Source organism: Hetaerina americana, unplaced genomic scaffold (genome assembly GCF_022747635.1).
Source record: "Hetaerina americana unplaced genomic scaffold, ioHetAmer1.1.p SCAF_4, whole genome shotgun sequence".
NCBI classification, from domain to species: domain Eukaryota; kingdom Metazoa; phylum Arthropoda; class Insecta; order Odonata; family Calopterygidae; genus Hetaerina; species Hetaerina americana.
Genome location: NW_027286985.1, coordinates 42,767,559 through 42,784,014, shown reverse-complemented (window position 1 = coordinate 42,784,014; position 16,456 = coordinate 42,767,559). Strand labels below are relative to the sequence as shown.

The 16,456-nt window shown below is 42.0% G+C and overlaps 1 protein-coding gene across 6 annotated transcripts in view; it reads left to right on the top strand.

The window, feature by feature from the left end:
• Positions 1-16,456, top strand: part of RalGPS (Ral GEF with PH domain and SH3 binding motif) — a 351,325-nt gene that overhangs the window by 203,929 nt on the left and 130,940 nt on the right. For 5 of the 6 annotated variants that reach the window (XM_071590905.1, XM_071590907.1, XM_071590908.1 and 2 more), the window contains one exon: positions 8,008-8,193. The gene's annotated coding sequence lies outside the window, so the exon portion shown is untranslated. Of the gene's footprint in view, positions 1-8,007; positions 8,194-11,312; positions 11,407-16,456 lie in introns of those variants that run through there. The other variant, XM_071590906.1, reaches the window with a different exon arrangement.

Sequence of the window (16,456 nt, the reverse complement as noted above, 5' to 3'; positions counted from 1 at the left end):
AGATTACAAATGGTGAGAGACATTGCGCGCGCGACGCCATAGGCGGCCTCGGGGCTATTGATGTTCAAATGAAAAACACGGTACAGCGATTAATTCTTGCTATCGTTGGGGATAATTATTATTAGCAATATTCTACCGGTCTATATAAGTTTTTGGATAGACACGCAAGCTAATCCATGCTACACTTCAAAGCCTTCAAACGAGGCTTTGAAATGTAACATATGACACCGTGCACCAAAATAAATCATTTGTTAACTCCTCATAATTTCTGCCTTCCTTCGCTCATCCCCACATGTCTAATCGTTTATTCCCTGCACTTTGTATACACATCATTCTCCTCTATATTAACTTTCGTCACTCGTTCCTCTTTCAGAATTAATCTCAACCGCAGCCAGTATGCCATTCATCCTTTTTTCCCTCTTTCTTTGGGGTTCAACCAAAGGCTTTCTCCCTTTCCCTATCATGACTACACAATTTTTTTGTTTTTCTTTCCATCCGTTTCAGTTCTTTTGGCCGTAGGTGATCACATTATAGCATTCCATATCAATATTCTTAGAAAGAAACAGGGTGTAAAGCTAACGATATCAGTTTATATCTCCAAAATAGTCCGAAAGGCTCCTCCTTATGGGCGTGTGGCGGGGAGTGTTAAGGCACCAGCATTTATACACTTTTATGTAAATTTAGTATATATTTGCAGGTATGCCCAAGCACACGTAAATTTACACGCATAGTGCTCCCATCTTATCGTGTAATGATTGGATGTATTCCATTGAAGCTTAAAATTTAACTTTTTGGATGAAAGATGTAGGTGGCTTTAGGTTTGATTTTGTTATAGTTATTTATATATGTTTACACAATATCCCGCAAGCCGCCGTAAGAGCGTGTGCCTGAAGTTAAGTCGCCAGGCAGTTTATAAATAAATTATATGTACAGTTCCTTCTTTCGGCAGGGGAAAGTAGTCTTGTAACCGAAAATTTTGGAATACGTGTGAGAGTCCATTTTAATGTGTTTTTCTATATTTTTGTTGTCTTCTCTACCCTCCCGAAACAACTTGTTCCCCTCAAAAATACCCGTTCTACCCATGGCGTTATCAACATAACCTGCTTTGAGCATATCATGAGGCTCTTTCCTGGTTTTGCTCAGTTTCACGCAAAATTCGATGGCATAGCGCTGTTCCAATTGCCGTTTCATGACGGAACGTAACGATGTCACGTTATAGAGGTTTCGCAGGCAAACGGTTCGCACTCCGTAAAGACTGGAAGCCAACTGCCCCGGCATCCAGCCTTTCCCAAGACTCCCCTCCCTCTTAACCCAGCCAGAGAAATCGCCGCTCGTCCATCTATCCGGGAAAAAATGTCTTAATTCTTGTGGGACGGACCTTATATGAAAAAATACATGCATCTCCATTACATAATAAGGGATTGCTCGATTGGAGATTTTAATCTGCATTTTTGAGCTTAAACTGTTGGATTGGCCACGTTTTATTTAGCTTTGAGTAACTGTGTACTGTTACCGTTAATGTGTACTGTTAGGTAGAACTCGGAGTTGGGCGCTAAGTCGTCCACACTTCGTAGTCCAGATCTTTCGCTCCCCTCCCACCGGCGTCTCGTCTTCTGCGCCGCATCATTGCGAGAAGGGTGGTTCGCGGCTGGAGTCACACTTCAACCCCCACCCTCTCCCTCCTTCACATCCGTCCCCGGGACATCCCTCTGCATTCAACTTCGCTCTTTTTTTATGGCTTCTTCTCCTTAGTGTCCTCATCTTGCGCCGTAATGCGTGCAGCTCTGTAAGGCGGACTTTTCTCCCCCCCCCCCCGGCCCGTTTTAATACGCCCCACCTATACTTTCTTCCCATGATTGGTCGCCCTTTGAGAAGGCCTCCATCGCATATAACATCCGTCGATATCCTTCTCCGAATCGTTATCCTTCCGAGGACCCCCCACCCCCTCTACCCGCGTCTCTATTCTTCTCTCCCCCTCCCTCGCCACGCTCTCCCCGCGACAGTATTTTCACCGGAGGTTGGTCAATTGCAGCGGTCAATCAGGATGATGCTCCTTTTCTCCCCCGAGAGCGTCTGGGGTAAGTCAGACCACCGTCGCCATAAGACCGTGTCGGTAATCGGTCTGGATGCAGTTCATCCCCGTCATTCTTCGTAATGATCGCTTATTTCCGATGCGTAGGGGTCTACTTCTAAGGCAGCAATCCGCACTGTGATCACGTTTTTTCGGAGCTGAAAGGAGTTCATATCGCGATATTAAAAATAAGATGACTGGACTTCGCCCCGGGCGGATTTAAATGTCCATTCTTCCCTTAAGCAATGTGCGCTCAAGGCAGAAGCCAGCATAAGTATTCCCAGCAGACGTAATCGAAAAATCTAATTGGAAATTGGAAATAATAGCTCTTTGCGATTGTTAAGTAATGAAATAGAAATTAAATCAATCGTTAGTAAATTAAAAATTATTATCACAATTCAAAATATAACGAATGTGATTCACTGGTTTTATCGTAATCGTTGATGTAGCTAACCTATTACGTTCATGTAAATGCAGTGTAGTCAAGGATAGTGTCGACGCACCGTCTGACACCCGCCTCTACGGCGGCTTTTACGGTATTGAGTTGATATAGATATAGATAACAGGGTGTGGTAAAGCTCTATTTCAGCGACGGATAGCATTGTGCTTTCCCGTTTGAACCCAAACTTATGTCTTCCCTATCATAATGGCGGTGAAAGTCAAACGATAGTGCATGCTTCCGTTCCATTTGGCGAAAATGCTCGCGGCGATCGAGGCAGTTGCGTGGGATTCGATATCCCACCGCCAAAGCCGTCTCGCGGGAGAAAATTTGAGATCGCGACCCGCAAACGCCGCCGGCTTCATAACGCTGAAAATGTCAAGCAGCTGCTACTTTAAAACTCGTGGGCGCACCGGCAAATAAATTACCCGTGCCGCGTTGATCGCGTAGTCAGCAGTGCACGAGGGATGAGTCGAGGGCCGAGTCGGGGTCATCCTCCCGGCACAGTGAAAAGGGGTGCAAGCGAGTTTGCCGGTTTGAGGTGAAGAATCCGAATCGAATATTTAAACGAATGTGGTAAGTTGTACTCATTTCACTCGGCGACTATCCGAAGTATTGATCTCTCCGCAGTGCATTACGAATTGAAGAAAAACTGTGAATTTCACAATTAACCTCCAAGAAGATGCACCAGGAGGACGTTGAGTGAGCATGTTAAAAAAAAGATAAGTGTAAACTTTGGCGTGGAGAGTGGCTGTGTACGGTGCGGAAACATAATCGTTGAAGCAAGATGTAAGCTGTATATTGGAGGTTTTGAGATGTGTGTGGAAAAGAATGGAAAAAGTAAAATGGAAAACGAACATAGAAGTACTAGGGTGGAGAGAGGTATGCTGGGAGAAATCCGAAGGAGGAAGTTGGATGCAGACTCTTTGCATTGGGGATGGAATGTTGAAGACTGCGGTGAAGGGGAGAAAGTTAGCGCAACCAAGGTAGGGGAGGAAAAGAATGGGCAGATTGGACGGAATGGGGGGGGTAGCAACTTAGCGGAATTTAAGATGGGTCTTTTGTTATTCAGGATGTCAGGTTTGTATCTTTTTAGGCGAGGCTTAGAAATGTATCGGTGTTCAGTCTATGTCTATCTAAAATATGTGTGTACATCTGAGTCAGCAAGTAGATTGCCAAAATTTTTGAAATTAACTTCCCAAACTTCGAAGACTGCTAAATGTGTCGTACTGGCAAATTTTCCGTGCAGGATTTCGACGGCGGAAACGTCCAATACGCGTGGCGTGTAACTTATCTCGTGTCATCCTTTCACATGCCCGTAAAACTTTTATTTTCCCAGTTACTTTTCCTCGCTTAAAGTACTGTTTTAGTTTGGTAAGCAATGTTGATGAAAAAACTAACAATGAACTACAGACAACAATGATTGCTGCTGTGTGTGTCCTTAAACAGTGGGGTCATCGGTCATATCACGGAGTCTTATAAAAAAACTAAAATGACTCAAGGAAGAGAAAGGCGGATGGATAAATGTTTCTGGTAGCAGGCTTCAAAACTTTTAAGACAGGTTCCTCCAGACAATTATATCCTCAATTCATTCATTTACCATGGAAACATCTACGACCGTGCAACTAAATCCCATCATTTCAGTGAAGTAATTCCACTGCAGTTTTCGAAAATATACCGTTTAAGTTCCGCGTTTGTGATACCACTGATGTAGTATTCACGACCGGGTTGCGTAAGAATGTGCCAGACCATTGCCAATTTGAAAATAAAAATATTTAGTGATATTTTAATGATAAAGTATGAATTGCCAAAATATTGTCAATGTTAATGATAATATTAAATTCTAATACTGGTATATAATTATGTATTTAATGTTTATAATGCTAATTTTTTCAATTGTTGCTTTTATACGACGTTAATGTTGATTTCTTTATTTTTGTTTGTTACTTCACAAAATTTGTTTACTCACAATGGAATATGGTGCATTTATATACATCGCATGATTCAAGGCCATAATAAAAAATTGTTATAGTATGACTTCCTAGTGCGACTTAGGTGTTTTTGTAATGGCTACCATATGTTCTGTTGTAAAGACGTGTACTTAATTCTCCATGGGGGATTAAAATTTCCGTTTCCCTTCTCATTCCAGCTTCTGTTTATATTTTTCGTGGCATTTTCGTCGCTTGTTTACAATTTACGCTGCAGCGCTGAACCAACGCCATGCTCTGTTCTGAATAGTAGTTGCATGCAATTCTTACGTACTGTAACCTGGGTTAAAAACATCCTTTCCCTTAAGACTTCTCGTGATATTCACATGTACTATTTTCATTGAAGTCCATCGCCAGTTATGATTTGGTGTAAATTGTGCGGAAACTGAGCCCGTGTGGCATGACATTCGGAGTAAACTTAGAAGTCCGTTCGGAAGATACACGCATTCGGAATCCGCGTGTGATTCAGAAAAATCGGTGAAATTCATGCGTGAAAATCCTGACGCCGACTGGCCAAATTTTCATTGGAATCGTCCTTATGTACGTTAAATCATAATTTACATAGTTGCGTAGTCCTCCTGGATATGCACAACTTCACCAATGGAAGCTTGAATCCATGAAGTTTAAAGTGTACGTTTACTCGTAGTAGTAGTAGTTTTGAGGGGAGGCGACCGACAGCTGAGGTCATTTGCGCCATAGGGGATGGACAGGAAAGGTTGAAGGGTGGAGAGAAACCCGGCGTCGGCATTAGCCTACTCTTTACGAAAGGCGCCAAGGGTCCGCAGCTTAACGTCCCATCCGACGGACGGCGTACTCACTCAAAGTGCCCTCCTCAAAGCACCTCAAGTAGGGATCGAGATACCTCTGAAAAATATTCAACACCGCCGGGATTTGAACCCGGGCCCTCTGGTTTACTCGTCCTAGTATGTGAGGACGAGTTTAAGACGGACCTTATTTTTCTTCGGGTATTCGCGTACAACTACCAATCAGCTGCCAGCATGGCGTGTTGGCATTATAATTGATAACGAAAGTACGCTGCTGCGCGAACAGCGACCAAAGTGGTCATAGGCAACGGTGGCCACAACAATACAAATAGCAACCGGGATAAAGAAGTGACATAAATATTTCGGTCTCCATGTGTTGGTTAATATCCTTACTTTAGCAGCCGGTAAGATGAGAGATGTTATGCAATGAGGCGTTTCTAGTCGGCATATTCGATTTTCCGGAAATCGCACCGTGTGAAACGACGGCACGGCACGAGTCCGCATAAGAGTCCGCTCGCGGATGTTTTTTCTCGTGCGAAATACTGTGGGCCGTGTGACGCGGCCTTGATATACTGCGTATGAACGACTTTCTTCGGCCCCCTCCCCCGACCCCTGTGCCACCTCGTGTGACCTTTTCTTAACCGGCGACAGCGGCTTCTTCTGTGTTAAGGAGTTCAGGAATGTTATCCGTAGAGCTCAAGAGGGTTGTCCACTTGTAGTGTTTCACGCGATGGAATCAATCATCTTAGCACGCCGGCCAAACGGGATTGCGAAAGCACCGGAAGGTAATCATTCCAACGGCCATGCATGTCTATTGCGATGTTAATACTCGGGTTTTTGATTCTTGAAACGGTATTCAAGGTGCTTGTACTAATGGAATAGTTATGTCGTTAGTCCATTGAATTTTAAAGGGATATTTTTTTTTAAAAAGGGCAAAGATTAAATTCGATTCGATAGGTTAGTGCCTATAATAATTTGGGCGGTACTTTTTGAGGATAACATCATCGATAGTTTTTCGTGAATGCTTCAAAATATTTAGCGCGTAATCTTCGAAGGCAGATTCGACTAGTAGGGAAATGAGTTCAAAGGTATTACGGATTTCTTCGTACATTCTACTCTCTTTACATACTACCGTTTTCTCTTATTCTTTCCTTTCTGTCCATTTCACTTTTTTCATCCTTATCCACACCCACATTACAAAATCCTCCAATCTACGCTCATCATCTTGCTTAAATGACCATGTTTCCGCTCGGTACAAAACCACGCTCTATGTAAAAGTTTGGGCGGTCTTTATTTTTCGCATTCTCACTCAGCGTCCCTCTCATCATTTACACCATTATAGCGAAATTTTCTTCGCCTCTCGCAATTTTGTTTCTATGCTACTTTGATCATTTTGATTCAAAGCACTGCCAAATAAGTGAACTTCTCCACCGGGTCAAGTTTTTGACTTTCTCGGGTAACGTTAATCTTAAAACTCCCTCTTTCTCAAAACTGGCATGACCCTTGTTTTTTGCCTTGATTTTTTTTATTATTATTATTATTAAAAATGCACATGTGCTGATAGACATTGTCAGGTGGCACACAAGTCCCAAATAATCGCAAAAGATAATAGATAAAATCGTACTTCAAAACACAAATCTCTTTAACAAAACAAGCGAATACCCATCCCATTTACAACCATTAATCAGCACGAAAAAAAGATAAATTAAAAAAATTAAGCTTTTAAATCATATCTGTCGCACTGGCTTCCTAGTGCGCTTAGCAGAGTTTGCAAACCCTTGGTTTACTAGCTAAATTATGATTGATCGTCTACAAACCTAACTGATTTCGTAAATTTCCCACCGACTTACATTCCTACCTTCAGTTCTTCATATGCCTCTTTTGCTATTTCCTCCAAGTACTCGTTGAAAATCACTGGTGCTATTGTAGACCCCTGTCTCACCCCTCTTACTAAGTCTGCCCATCCAGAATCTCCATCCGCCATTCGAACCTTAGCAATCTGTGGCCTATTTTCATATATAATTTGTGGATAATATGCCTGCCCTTCGATTTACTCCTATTTTCTGTAACACATTCAATTATTCTTGTTAATTGCGATGGTTAAAAATCGTCTTCTACTAAAATGCTATTTTTGCCAACTGCTGCGTGAACATCCGCTTGCCAAAATCCGGTCCGCAAATTTATACGTGCATACGAACTAATAAATTTTTCCTTGAACCATGTCAACATGCCACAAGGAAAGTTCATGAAGGGTCACGTTCAAATAATTCTTGCTCAATTCTAAGGATCCGATTCACAACTCACAGACCCAATCAACGCAAGCTACCCTATGCCCTCTGCCGCAACCCGCCTGTTTGGATTTTATTAGACTTTAAAAATAATCTGAAGCTACATTTTTGCCCGAAGCGAGGAGACGATCTCCTTCAGGTCTTCTCCAAAAAGCTATAACATTAAGCTCTCCACTTGATCATTAGTAGTCCCAATAGTAGGCCAACACATAAACTGACCATCCAATTTCCTGTGAACCGTTAAAAAGAATTCTCACACTCCTCTCTTCCATATCATTTAGGTTTTTTTTATGTGGATTTAAAATGAATAAACCTGGATACAAGTTTTCTTCAGCAAAAACGAAATCTCCGGCCAAAATTTTGTATTTGGATATGCGCACTTATATTTTAATTCGCCCTTGAATTTCTCTCACAAAGCGTTTCCGATAACGGATATTTTTGTTCTCACCAATTACAGGTTCCACGGCTGCACGATTTCTCCCTTGCATCCACCTCGATATCGCATCTTGATGTGCATCTGTTTCAACTCTTTCGGATGAGAGGTGGAAGCGGCAGCCGGGAAGAAGGGGGAGCGAGGAGGAGTCTGAATTCTTAATGACCTCCTTGAGCCGGGACGTCTTCGGCCTACATTCGGGATCACAGAGTAAGTAGTGTGGCGGACGGCCATCGTCCATAGTAGCATCGAACCCCTGCGTCGAACTCGGCCGAGTGGCCTTCTTTACTGCCTCATTGTGTTCGGTCATTAGTGGAGGGGGGGGGAGGGCCGTCGGAATGGACCCTCATAAAGATAGCGCCGAATCTCTTGACCCAACGAATCGATCCCCATAGCTTTTCGCCGCACTGAGAAAGCGCTCACTGCATTTAAGAATGCAGATTTTAGCACTCTCTGCCGAGACGGATTTTATGGGTTGTGCGATCTTTCATAACGTGTGCCTTAAAAGTGTCTCATGAGCCTCACGTGTTGAGGTTCATTAGAATTTGAATGTATTATACGGGTGGACGGAAGTTAATTGACCGTTCGATGGGGTATGTTGCGGGATAAGCTCGTGCGATGATGTGTGATCTATTTGTCCATACACTTAATTTTTTAATATTTTTCACCGATTATTTTATTCGAGGGCACATAGATTCGGTATCTGAATTTTGAGGGTGTCATTCGCGTGGATTTTGGCATTAAAAAAAGGCAAAAATGGGTTATTTTCTAGTTCAGAATAATTCTTGGCGTGCTCTGTTGTCATTCCGTTCAAGTTTTAGTCACGTCGTGATTTGAAATTGTGCCCTTGTCCAATTATGGACATGATATGAATTTCGATCGATAATAAATGATACGTTACATACTTTCCTTCTCCGTACCCTATTTTTATGATAACGAAAGAATTATTATCGGGCCCATGAGATTAAATGATCTCGTCACTTGGAATTTCACGTTAAATATGTTTTCATTCTCGCATTGTTTCGCATTTTGGGAGCTCATTACGCGTTATTTCATTGTTGCTTATTACCCTCAGGCAGTTTATAAACGTGTAATTCATCATATCTGAAAAGCCTGAAAAGCTTGTGGCAGCGTGCAATGTTCTTACGGGCTAGGCTGTTCCCTTGCTTAAAACCCTCCACCCGACTGCCGAAATACTCCCGCCTTTCACTTAGGTGGAAATATTTTCAGATGATTAGTTGCGGGGATTGTATTCCTGATTAATCTCATGGCGGTGATGTTTACAAGCGTACATTTGATTCAGTGTGCAATCCGCCGTCGTCGAATGTCTTATTAGCCTGACGTTAAGCACAAAAAATGACCTGGCACGAGTTAAGATAATTTTTTTGGTAAATTTTTAGTCTTAAAAGGGCAAAGATTATGCTTAAATAGCTTGCTTAAGCTCCTGACGTCCCTTTATTCACCTTCTTTAAATAGCTATCTAAGGTCGCCCACAACTGTGGCAGCCCATTCGGGTTTTGTGTCGTAATCCGATCCAATACCGTGCGTTGAATACCAATAAGTGTTTACATTATTGTATTTACGATGATTAGTGATCCAGTGTGTTTTGAGTGATTGCGTGCTCGTTGTACCAGCATTTTTTATCCGTAAATTGCTCGAAGATAGATTAGAGTATATCAGTTCTTTTCCGATTTGCCGGGATTCGTTCTCAAAACCCTTTTCCGATTACCTATATTTTTTCCGAAGTGATTGAACCGTGTCCTTTCTCATTGTTGCTTCCCGTAATGCTGAACATATCGTTATAATCTCTTGAATGTATTGTCTCTCGAAGATAGTCCCTGAGGGAAAATATGGGCAGTATTTTTTTCTGTCCCTAGACCTCGAAACTTCTTTCTTTCTCAGTGGGTCAGCGAGTCAACTTCTCTGTTCCTACCCTTCCGTGTGCCGTTTCCTATGTCTTTTCTTCTGCCGAACCCTTCATCTCATCTCTGTCCACTTTACTTGCAGCCTTTTTATACCTCGCTGTTTTTTGGGAATTGCTGCACCTGTTCTTCGGCTATCCCTGATTTTCATCCATACATTCAAGCTGAGTATTATTTAACTGTTATGTACGATTTGATACATGATGTACATTATTGAGTCCTTAAGAAAGCACTTCACCTGAAACCATCGCATTGAAATTTAGTTTTATATATTGCTAAATAAAGGAAATGGAATATGCAACCCCTATTTCGATGTAGATACACACACCGGTTATGTAATGAAATTGGCGAAGAATATCTCCTTGCATGCCAACATTGATAACTTTATGCCCCCCTTGTTATTATTATGTGCATTTAAAAGTATTTGCAAATATTTTTCAGCATTTGTTGTCACATCTCAGGGAAAATTTAAATAATTATTTCTAAAGCATCAAATTTATTTTTGAAACTCAATTTTTATGGGCACACTTAGAATTCAGAGAAGTTGGTTTTCTGTTGCGTGGTGGCATTCTCTTCGCTTGAGTTACGTAAAACGTCCTGCTTTTCCACGTACTTCTTTTGTTTTTAGCTCCATTTATATAATGAAGAAGCCCGTTTGTTTTGCAGATGCAATGGGATTAGCAAAAGAGATAAGTGCTAAAAGGAAATTAAAGTTGAGACGGAGAATGAGAAGCGGTGAAAGAGGGAAGAAAAAACCCTCTACATTATTTTACCACCTGCTGCAACTCCCTTCCATTCTTAATCGCATTTTTTCTATCGCTCCCCGAATATTTTTTGCCCAATAAGAGAGCGCTATTTTGCATGTTTTATTGCAATTTTTTTCAGGAGAAAATTGAAATTTTTCCAGAATTATTTTCCAGTTGTCGAACGATCCCGCTACCTCCCTCGGAAGTACATGACTTATGTTTAACCTTTTTTTAAACAGCCATTCATAATATGAATGCGGCAGTGCTCAATTACTAAAATATTGAATTAATTAGATACACGTGGTCCCCAACGGAGTAATGTCAAAATGGCGGCGGAATTATCCTCCCTCAATCTTAATTTTGGACATTTCAATGCTGATTAATTATCATACGTTTCTAGTCCTGGTAAAAGGACGGTTTTTCGTAAAGGACCTGGTTACGGTGCGCATAAACCTACGTTCCGGGTGAAAATAAGGGTAATGTTAGAGCATTAACCAGAGCACAAACTTTCTGAGAAATTTCCATAAGGAGGGCGAGGTAGTCCAATGTGTAGAGCGGTGGTATGTGGACTCGATAGCCTGGGTTCGATTTAGGGCACGACACCTGTAATTACCCTTGGCTGTACCCAATCTTTGTGATATTTCGGATTCCCAGATCTTCCTGGGAAACCACAGGCGACGCAGAGAAAGGAACTGCCCTCCCCTTCACCCTGACGTGAGAATTTCACTCGTTGTACGAAGAGAGCTTAGCATTAGGTGAGTCCTAACCTTAACTTATCAAACCAACTTGCTGGTGGATTTCTGCGGATTATTTTTTTAATCCTTCAGAGAGACGTAAAAATACTGTTTTGCCGGGAATCCTCTTCATCTCTTTGAAATACTCATTGCGCTAATCAGGCGAAAATATACCGAGTCGATCCCTCTATAGCGGCAGCTTGATTTGTACCTTCTCTCCTCCAAAAGGACTCGGTACCATTAGGTGAAATTGGTTTGCATTAAGCTCCCTGCCCCATGTCTGTCGCTGCTCACTGGTCGAGGAATGCTTGTCAAGGTATTTGATGCATGCCCACGACGTTCAAATGTCGGACGTCCAGGTCCATCAATTAATTACCTTGTTTTAGTGTTGATAAGGATAAGCCGTCGGCGAGCGAACAATGGAATCGAGGCTCGTTGACTGCGGACACGTGTGAAAAAGTTAGCCTTCGAGTCTCTCTCTATCTCTCTCGCCGGGGACTATTATCCTTCAATGAGCCGCCGTCTCCGTGACAGGGTTTTAATTAAAGCCGTCTAGCCAACTGGGGGAGACGCCAACTTTGGTCTAAAAAAATATTGGATATGCGGGTAGGGAGGAAAGGTGGACATAAGTTCAAGGGAACGCCCATTTAGTGCTAAGGCCAATTAGACCTTTTCCGATGAAGACGATCTTAGCATAATATTTATTACGACGTGCCTTCCACGAAAAATTGGTTCGTTTTTAATCCCAAGGCATTTTCAAAAAAACTTAAATATCGATTGACTTACTGAATGCGGACTTAAGTGGTAAGTTTGTCATGAATTATTAACATTGAGAGACTCTTAATAACAGATGAGTAAATAATCTGGGTTCATACTCTTTAAATCCAAATCTCCGGTCCAAAGTAAGAGCCTAAACTTAGTGAAATTGTTTTGTTTCCGAGAAATGGGTTTTAGCCGAGGGCATCAAAGCAAAATGGGCCTCCCGAGCCGAGACCGTCGTTGCTCGAAAAGGGTCGCTTTCGGCACGATCCTCTTGCTGCGAGACCCGTGCGAGTAAAATGAATTAAATCACGCGGCTGCTTTTAATCCTGTTCAAATTAGTGGTGTCCTGCATCACGGCGAAACGTTGCGTGTGCCCGCACTGGACGGATCCATAATTCGCTGGTGACGCCGTGAATGGAATAAGGGGATGGATGTCGAAACGCAAGAGTTCAAGTTTCATTTCAAAAGCTTTTCTAAGCCCCCTTAAATTTAGCGGTGCGCTTGAAAGACGAACGATGCCTCATCCTCACTTTCCTCGGTTCTTCCCGGTCGATCCATGTTATGAAAGGAGTCAACATTGATTATAATGAAGTAGTAGAGGAAAACTCCATAAAGAAGTGATTATTTTAAAATTAAGGTCATTTATTTTTTTGGAAAATTTAAAAGTTGAATGGTTCTAATGCAATCCAGAATCATTTGACTGAAACTTTAAATTAAAAATAAATATACTTCACTATAAGTTTTTGTGATCAAATATATATTAAAGTGAATTGCTACATGTGTTGAGGATGTATGCGTCATTAATTCGCGAAGTATGTGCACCGAATCGAGCCAAAATGATAATTCTCAACGCCGAACCAAGTAAAAGGTGATCATCCTTAGACCTATCATTTTCATTAAAAATTTTATGCACACGTTTAGGTAAAATTTGTTTTTTTTACCAGGGTACAAACAAAGCTTTCGGGGGTACTAACGCTTTAAATTAGTGCGTTCTGTTAGCTACCGTAACGGTGGACATAACGAATACCAAGTTTATCCTATTTTTCTTGGCTTTTCTTCGCTGCGGTGTTCTTTTCCCCAGTAAAATTCCTTTGGACGTTCTCATTATATCGTTTTGTGCGTGTAACAGCTTCGCTTTTTAATTGGTGATAATTACATACGACCCCATTTATTTTATCTTTAGGACTAAATACGTAAGATGCATCATGGGCGTGGTGTGTTGGAGCAGACGGCCACGGAATATCACGTCCATCGCATAATTTTCGAGCACGCCAATATCGGAAGTATGGGATTCGTTTCGAGGCTCTCAGCGGAAATTTATTTTATTATGAAATTGCACAGGATATGCCGTGTGCCAACTGAGATAGTTATTTTTATCGGTCGGCAATCTCCCAGCCATTGGAGACGTGGAGGAGTGGTGTGCCTCCAGGCGTGCTTGACGCAAGGAGGTTCGCCCAGAAATATCCAGTCTGGGTGGGGGGGGGCGATAGGCGGGCGGAGCGTGTGTGTGGGTGGGGTGGCGTGTGTGAGGATTTCTAAAGAGTTGTCGGGGCTGGCGTCAAATCCGACAGTCTGTCGTCGTCAAGTATGTTTACGATGCATCGTAGTAATTCCATGTAAACCCCGTCGAGATGTGAACAAAAAAATAAATATTTGACCCAGTGGTCGGATTCGCAAATAACCGTCTCCGTCTCTTGCTCTCTAACTTTATTTTTAAAAAATTGAGGAGTGTGGGGAATGAAATATTTTTTCGCCATCCGGCCAAACAATTAGCTCAATTGACGAAATAGTTGAACAAGGTAACATTTTGCTCTGTTTCTTGGCAGCAAGCCTGCGAAAGGTGGTGGGGTCGATGAAGATATCAAAAGGCGTATGAATGCTGACAGACAGGCTTTAGAGAGTAGGTGCAGTGCCTAGGTCGAAAACGCTTCAAAATCGGAAGTGTATAAAAATGTACCTACTCTTTCCCGCGTTATTCTACGGAAATGAGACGTGACTACCCCAGCATAAGCACAAATGTCGACTGTATAGGATGTATGAACAATTTTGGCCTTCCCTCTCGCTCTCTCTCACGTAGAGAGTGTTTGCTCATGAAAAAATTCAAATATAAATGAATCATATTATTATATTGATTGATGGCATTTATTTAAATTCTTTTATCAATACTTGACATTAATTTGAAAACGAACAAGTCTTCTTGGAAAGAATAACTCATTCATATACATAAACTATAAAACCGTTAGCTAGTATCCCCCAAAACCCCGTTAAGGAATTCTAGACTGCTCGTCACTTAGCTACTCTACTCGATTTTTCTAATGACACTCTTTTAACTGATCGTTGATTTTACCATTAATATTCAGTTTTCCTAAGATACTTTAAAGAGAATTTGTGCCAGGAACGAGAGAGATCGGGTGAGAAATTAGTGGAATAGATGCACTGGTGATATACAAGTATGAAGGAAGTGTGCTAGGCTGGTTTGGCCTTGTTGAGAGAATGGATGTGAGTCGAATCCCCGAACATAGAAGTGAGAGCAAAGTAAATGGTATGATTGAAAAGAAAGAATGGATAAGTAGGGAGAACGTGTGTTGTGAGGGTTCGGTCGAAAAGGCCCTCGGAGCGTTAGAAGCTCCACGAACAGAAGAGGATGACACTGATGTGCGAATGCGATTTACACCGTTTAGGCGCGCACAGTTTAACAATAACTGACTTCCTGCTGCTTCCATACCTTGGAGAGCACTGAGACCAGGTTCGCGGCAAGGTTTAGCGTCCCCCCACCGACTCCAAGTGGTTCTATCTCACTCCGACGAATAGGAGTGGCGCGGGAAATTCAATTGCATTACTTGCGGAACGCACCCTGTAAGTGAAGTTGGGGAGGAGGGGGCGGCGAGGAAGAAATAAGTTAATGGAACTAGTTTCCCGTCGTGGACTATGAAATGAGTTTTTTGTTGTTTGTGACAGCTCTCACTCCGAAAGTGAACGGAGTGTAGGGAATGAGCGTATATGTAAGATCCGTGCAAAGTGCATTCATTCTGTGCTAGCTTGTGTCGGAAAATCCCATCAGTCGGATTCATTCGAAGCCGTCGCTTTCATTTCGTGGAGAGAGTGTGTGAGAGGGAGGAAGGGAAGGAAGGGGTGTGTGGAGGTGGAAATTTAAGGGCGTATTCGGCGCACCCCGCCCATCGTCGTAAAACAACCCCGAGATTTCAACACCCCCGACATCTCCCTCGAGACGCCCAGCTATCCTCAAGTTTCTTACCTCGCCTTGCTTTTTTATAGTGAGCCGTGATATACAGCCGTGCAATTGCAGAGGATTTTTTGCACTGTTTAGGTCTTATCCCATGCTGTCGAGAACACGTGAATGTTATTATTCAGAACTGGGGAGTTTAAAGTGAAACAAGAAGTAACAATATATGCATGTACATACAGGGGATTTTGGATATTTCAACGAGATAAGTAAGACTATAGGACCTCGGTGTGAGTTTCATTTTCAATTGTCTATTCTTCGCACGCGAAAGAAATCTTGAAAATTTCTCGTGCGCGAGGCATATTGAATGGAAACGCATTTCCGCGAACGCGTTATCATTTTATCGGTCCTGCTATTCTCCTCTGCAATCGGGAAAATAGCGATGGCTTCGGAACGAAATCGTTTCATTTCCGCCCGTAGTGAAACACCGCCCAGGATATATGCGTTGATAACACTGCGCAACTGAATTTAGTTCCCATTCGGGACTAAAAGTAAGTACCATAGGCGCGAAGAAACATTTCAACTTCCTTTCGGCTATGTTAAATGTTAGCTTCATAGTGGGAAGAAAATAAATACTTTCTGTGAAATGTAGGCGTAGTAATGAAGTGGGAAAAAGTTTTTGTGCTAACGCCGTTCATCGTAGTACACCCGTTGTAAACTCACATTACTTATCATATCATTCAACGTATAGAACAATAAATGTGTCCAGGTTTAAAAGCAGGCATTGAATAAAAAAATCTAAGTTAATGAATTTCGCGTCTACCGTATCTGTTCTTTATTCCATATAAAATATCAACTGCAGAGGATGAATTTTTGTTCTTGCCGTCATGATAAAATAATATTTGAAAATTAGTGTACTTTTGTGGTATTCGTTGAGATTTGTCCCGGGATAGTTTTGTATTAATCTTTGACTTCCTGCTCCCGACTTAAATTTGGTTTCGTTTCTAATTTTCGCTTCCAGGAAAGAAAACGAATGCAAGTATTTTTCTGTCTGATTATGTAGGATTGCCTCGTCTCTTAATAAAATGTCCTCCCCCCTTCCACCCTGCTAAATACGAGTTGTTG